Raw genomic sequence first — 6,741 nt, 5'->3', positions numbered from 1 at the left:
GTTGGATGGGAGGGACAGATAGGAGAGAATAAAGGCATAGTCTCATAAATTTAGAGCTCAAAGGGATCTTAGAAGGCATCTAGCCCAACCCTCTCATTTTATTGATGAGGAAATTAAGGCTCAAGAAAGAAACCTGACCCAAATCACACAGCTAATAAGTGGCAGAGGTAGGATTTGAACCTAGGTCTTTTAATTCAGATCTGCCACATTTTCCATGACACCATGCTGTGGATATCAGCCTTGATCTTGTAGGGGAGAAGAGATTTAAGAACTGATAAAGACACACATTCCTCCTTATCTTCACTAGCCCCTAATAGCACAGTAGAGTGTCTGGTCAGGAGCCAGAAACACTTGAGTTCAAATCCAATATCAGACACTTACTAGCAGTGTGATCCTGGACATGTCACTAAACCTCCATTCCTCATCTGTAAAATGGGAATAATAATAGTATCTACCTCCCAAAGTTGTTGTAAGGAACAAATGAAATAATAAGTGTAAAGTGCTTAGCATAGTAGTACCTAATAGTAGATAATGTTTAAATGTTAGCTATTATTATTAATATTAATTAAAATTCAACCTTCTTGTCTCTTTCTCCTATGTAGGCTTTCTCAAACAATTCTTCTCTTTCTCTCTGTTTTTTTTTTTTGTTTTTTGGAGGGGGGAAGGCAGGGCAAGTGGGGTTAACTGACTTGACCAAGGTCACACAGCTAGTAAGTGTGTCAAGTGTCTGAGGCCAGATTTGAACTCAGGTCCTTCTGACTCCAGGGCCGGTGCTCTGTTCACTACATCACCTAGCCATCCCACAATTCTTCTCTTAAACTCTAGAAGAGATGGGCTAAGGCGCTGGACCTTCAAAGTTGCAGATCCTCCATAGCAGGCAATAGGGGTAAGGTATGAGGGAGTCAAGTACTTCAATACTACTGATCATTCTATTTACGGGTGTTGGTGTATTCTCAGAAATTCTCTCTTCTGCTAATCTCAGAAGATATCACAGACATTTTCCTCTTGAACTTCCAGATATTTATCTGAATCAATTGTTATCAAAACAACAGTGAAGCGGCAGCTAGGTGGTGCAATGAATAGAGAGAGCACTGGCCCTGGAGTCAGGAGGACCTGAGTTCAAATCCAGCCTCAGAAACTTGACACAAAAAAACTAGCCATATGACCTTGGGCAAGTCACTGAATCCCAATTGCCCTCCAAAAAAGCAAAAAAAAAATCTATGAAGTAGGACCAGTGGGCTTGGAGTCATAAGGCTGGGGTTCTAGACCCCCATGTCTGCTACAAACAAGATGGTTTTAGTTTGGAGAAGTCCTTTAACCTTCATGGTCCTCAGTTTCCTTAATTGTAAAATAAAAGGGTTTGACTAGATGATCTATAAAGTCCCTTCACCTTCAGGGGAGCAGAACCAGGAGAATTTTGTACACAATTACAGACACATTGTATCTCTGATGACTGACTTTGATAGACTGGGCTCCTCTCGACAATGCAAGGTTAGAAGACAGCTCCAAAGGATTCACGATGGAAAAGTCTATCCACATCCAGAGAAAAGAACTATGAAGTCTGAATGCAGACTGAAGCAAACTACTTACTCTCTCTCTTTTTTGTTTTTTTTTTTTGTCCCTTCTTTCTCATTGTTCACTCCACTGGTTATGATCCTTCTTTTCAACTTGACTAATATTTAATGCCAAGGTATCTGTAGATTCTACATCAGATTGCATGCTGCCATGGAGGGGCAGGGAAGAGAGGAAGGGGGAGAAAATTTGGAAATCAAGGGTTTGTGGAACTGAATGTTGTAAACTAAAAGTAAATAAATTTAAAAGAAGGCCAAAAAAGTCTCTTCACCTCTAACAATATATGACCATAAAGACTCAGTTTCATAATAATAATCCCAACAACAATAATAATAATAGCTTAAATTGATATAGTCCTTATAGGTTTAAAAAAATTACAAGTGAGGTTTTAAACTACACATTTGTCCATAATCATATTACTCCTAAGTATCTGAGCCAGGATTGAAACCCAGGCTCTTGAGAAGGCCAGCGTTCTTTAGACTATAAAATACTGCTTCAAAAGGAGTATATAAGGGTATTCAGGAGGACCAGCCCCTCTGGTGTCAGGGCTTGTCAAGCCCCTTTCAGGGCTGCTCAGTTACCTTTGGTGTCCACCTGACTCACCCAGCTCTCACCTGTGACTCCAAGAAGTAAACCATTTCAGCAAATGGGTCACAAACTGTTGGTGAGTTAGCAGGTGAAGACTTTCCATGGCAGAATGGGCAGATGAGAACACTGTTTTAATGGCCATGAAGGCAGCTGAAGCAGGCTCTGTGGAGTTTTTAGAACTTGGTCAGTCATCAAAGACACCAAGGTCATCCACTGCATCCCAGACCATCTCCACGATGTCTCAATTTCTGTCCTGTCGCTGCATTTGATGGCTCAGGAAGAGACAGTGGAGGTGACAACTTTGTGCAACTCTGCCTCACTTCATCCTATTCACATGCTAGTCAAGACATTACCCCATGATGTCATTGATCCTCTTCAAAAACTAAGGACAGGCAAGAGCTGATGAAAAGGAGACCTGAGGCACTGAGGTTAAAAGGCATACTCCAGTCAGCAAGTCCACAAGGAGCTCAGAATAGATTCCACTCCTCCTGATCCTTTCTCAGACCCTGCTACTGAACATTTGCTTTGATTAATTTAATTAACCCATTTAATCTTATTAATTCACACTTCTCCCTCAAGGCAGAGGGCTAGAGGGAAGACAGGTGGACTTATTAAGCTAGTGTCCAGGTAAGATGTTGTTCCAGGAAATCAGGAGTTAAATCTTGACAACCTATGAAATGCAAGCTGTTGCTGGTACCCAAGCCAATTTAAATTGGCACATGGGCAGGTTGTCACAAGAAGAGTTGCTGCTAGCCTCAAAAATTGCTGGAAGGTACATGCTTCCCTCCCCACTTGCAGTAATCACCTCCTTTCTGTTCTCAACTCTCCTTCAGAGTTATTGATGGCTAGCCTCTGATCTGAGGTCTCCCTTCCCCCCACACCCACCCCCACCCCCAGCACTCAAAGTCACATTTCTAATCACCAGAAAGAAAATATGATTCAGTCAGACACTTGGTACACTAGCTTTAAAAAGGTGTTAATTATTGATGAGAAGCACCCGACATCTTCCCCATATTCTCTCTTAATCCCTTCCTGAGTCAACAGAACATCTGGATTTGGGGATTGCTAAGGGATGCTAGGATCCTCGGGCCTTCATTTAGAAAGTCATGGTCCTGTATTTGTAGAAGACTCTGAAGGAGGCATCACTCACATGCCAGCTCCCTCAGTATCATACATGCAAGTCAACAGCGGGATGTTTGGGGTCTGCAGGATGGAACCTATAATTTCATTGCTATGGGGAATTCCCCATGAGAAGTTCTTCCTCCACCAAAGCCAGTTCTCTACACACTACACCAAGTGCCTCTCAGCCTTTGGAATATGGTTTCTAAATTGTAAATAATTCTACTAGTGTACAACAATCATTGTTAAAATTATAACAAACTGAAAAATCAACTGATTGTTTTAGAAGACACAGATTCAGAGGTAATGGTGGATAAGATGGGATAGAAAATGTCAGGGAGGAAGGGGAGCAGTGCATGGATAATTGGGATAACTTGTAGAAAATAGTCAAAGAACAGCAGGTCAGAGACAATTGGATCCCCCTTATATAAAAGTAACTAGGGGCTGCAGTGGATAGGGCACTGGGCCCGGAGTCAGGAAAACCTGAGTTCTATTCTGGTCTGAGATACTAGCAGTGTGATCCTGGGACAGAATGGGGATAATAATCACACCTACCTTACCTGGTTGTTGTGAGTACCTGGAATGTAGGAGGTGCTTAATAAATGCTGATTCCCTTTATAGCTAAAATTTAGGGAAGGCATGCTAAAGTATGGGGATGGGGTAATAAGGCTAAAGGAAGAATAAAACTTTGTTGCTTCCTTCCCCTCTTGATACCTATTTCCCAGAAGCAGCAGATGCCTGACTTATAGACACTCAAATTGATTTTTATTTCGTGCCAACCTGTGATTTTATCGGTGTATAGATAAAAGTCCTGATGAGGAATGTTCCTTTACCAATGCAGATATCCAACTGTTCTGTAGCTCAGAGGCTCAGACAATTACCTAGGGCACAGAGGTATTACAAGACTTTTTCCCCATCACGGTCAGTATGTGTCAGAGATGGAACTTGAGCTCATGTTTTCCAGACTCTGAGGTCAGCTTTCTATCCACTATGACTTGCTGCCTCTCTAATGTGAGAAGCTCTATTTTTTCTTCGGGGTAGATGTGGGCACAACAATCGGGGTTAAATGCCTTGCCCGGGGTCACACAGCTAGTGAGTGTCTGATGCTGTATTTGAACTCAGATCCTCAGATCCACTTGCCATCTGGCTGTCCTGAGAAGTTCAATTCACTTTAAATAAGAGCATAGAATTTCAGAGTTGGAAAGAATGTCACAGACCATCTAGCCTGACAAAGACCTGGCCAAGAATCCTGTCTACAACAATTTTTTAAAAGTGATCATCCCACCTCTGTTTCAAGACAAATCATTACTATTCAAGACCACTGGGAAATATTGAATAGTAATACTGTATTTCTTTCAAGTCTAAATCCACAACTACCCATTGTTCCCAGTTCTACCCTCTAGCGAAGAGGTTTTTAACCTGGCATCCACTGACCCACCTCCATCCCAAAGGGGTCCATGTATAGATTTCAGGAGGCCATCAAATTTGGATGGGTAAAATGCATCTTTATTTCAATAAAATTGGTTTCCTTTGTAACCTTATGTATTTAATTTGATACATTTAAAAACATTATTCTGGGGGCAACTAGGTGGTGCAATAGATTGAGCATTGGTCCTGAAGTCAGGAGGACTTGAGTTCAAATGTGACCTCAGACATTTACTAGTTTGTGTGACCCTGGGCAAGTCATTTAAGTCCAAATGCCTTCAAAAAAAACCCAAAACAATAACAACAAAAACATTATTATGAGAAGGGGTATGTAAACTAGACCAGAATGCCAAAGGTATACATGGATAGATTTCAGAGGCTCCATGAACTTGGATGGGGAAAAAATTAATATATTTATTTTTACTAACCTCTAATTGAAATTTAGTTATTTCTTCCAATTATTCAAAAACATTATTCTGAAAAGTGTCTATATCAGTGGTTCTTAATCTGGGGTCTGCAAACTTTTTTTTTCCTAAAAAAATATTTTAATGATCATTTTCCAAAAATTACTGGTTTCCTTTGCAGTCATATGAATTTCATTTTATATGCTAAAAACATAGCTCTGAGGAGGAATCCATAGGCATTGACAGACTGCCAAGGAGAATACAACACCAAAAAGGTTAAGAACCCCTGCTCCTAGGCTGAGATGAACATGTCTAATCCCTCTACCATATGACAATCTTTTTAATACTCAGAGATAACAATCATGTCCCTCTTAAGTCTCCAGTTCTCAAGGCTATAAATGCTCAGTTCTTTCCATCCTTTCTCCTATGACATGATCTTGAGGCCTTTTGACATATCCTCTGGATATGTTTTAGTTCATCCAAGCTGTTCCTAAAATGAGACAGCCAGACCTGAACCTAATCCTTCATATGTAATCTGACCAGGATGGAATCCTGGATGGAATCACTACGGATAGTTTAAGTTATCTCTAATCTAATCTAATAGGGGGACTATCCCATCCCTGGTTCTGGCCCCTATGCCCAAACACATTTTAAGCTTCTCAGAGTACTTTCTTCTTACCATAATCCCATAATATGGGCAGTGAAAATACTATTTCACCCTTTTTGTAGATGAGAAAACTAAATCTGAGAGCAGTCATATGTCTTAACCACAGACACAAAGTTAAGTGGAGTCAGAACCTGATCTTGAATCCAGGTTTTCCCATTTTAAATTGAGTGGTCTTAGGAGCAGGCACAGTGGCTTGAGCACCAGCCCTAGAGTGAGGAGGACCTGAGTTCAAATGCCGCCACATATACTTTCTAACTGTGCAACCCTAGGCAAGTCACTTAGCCCCAGTACCTTTATAAATAAATGAAGGAAGAAAGAAAGAGTGGTCTTTTCACTGAAGAGATCCCAGCAGAACAGCAAGAAGAACCCATTTTCAACCCGAGTTTTCTCAGAGTTTACATTCTGGGCAGGTGATGGGGGGGCAGCAGGAGGGTGAGGGGGAAGCAAAGAGGTGGCAAACACATTGGCACGTTTGCTCACCATCTCACAGACTGATGGGCAGAGGAATTAGAACAGAATAGGATGAGGATGGCAATGAAGAAGTCTATCCAATCTGTTCTCTGGAGTAATGTGCTTGTCTCAGGGAGCAAAAACAACTACTCATCCATCCACCAAAGCAGGGAGGGAAGTCATATGACCATTCAGTGGGTGGTCTGTTCAGACATCCCACAGGGTTGGCCATATGCTGGTCCTGAGAAAGATTACAGGCCTCTGCACCCCAGGCTCTTCAGGACATTGGCCCAGTAACCTCCCTAGAAAATGGTTTCAGAGAGAGAGAGAGAGAGACATACACACAGAGAGAGTTTGTTCCATAGCTTTCCAAACAGAAGTTCAAGGCTGCTTGGAGGGGAAGGAGGGCAAGAGGGAAATGGTGGAGAGCAGGCTTTTGTCCAGCACTAGAGAGAAAGAAGACCTCCCCAAGCACAAGGTTTGGTGGGGAGGTTTGTATCTATCCATACTTATCTG

This window comes from Petaurus breviceps, unplaced genomic scaffold, assembly GCF_028583685.1.
Source record: "Petaurus breviceps papuanus isolate PSGF00001 unplaced genomic scaffold, PetGlider_PUasm1.0 175, whole genome shotgun sequence".
In the NCBI taxonomy this organism is placed as follows: Eukaryota; Metazoa; Chordata; class Mammalia; order Diprotodontia; family Petauridae; genus Petaurus; species Petaurus breviceps.
Note: the sequence above shows the minus strand (reverse complement) of the source record.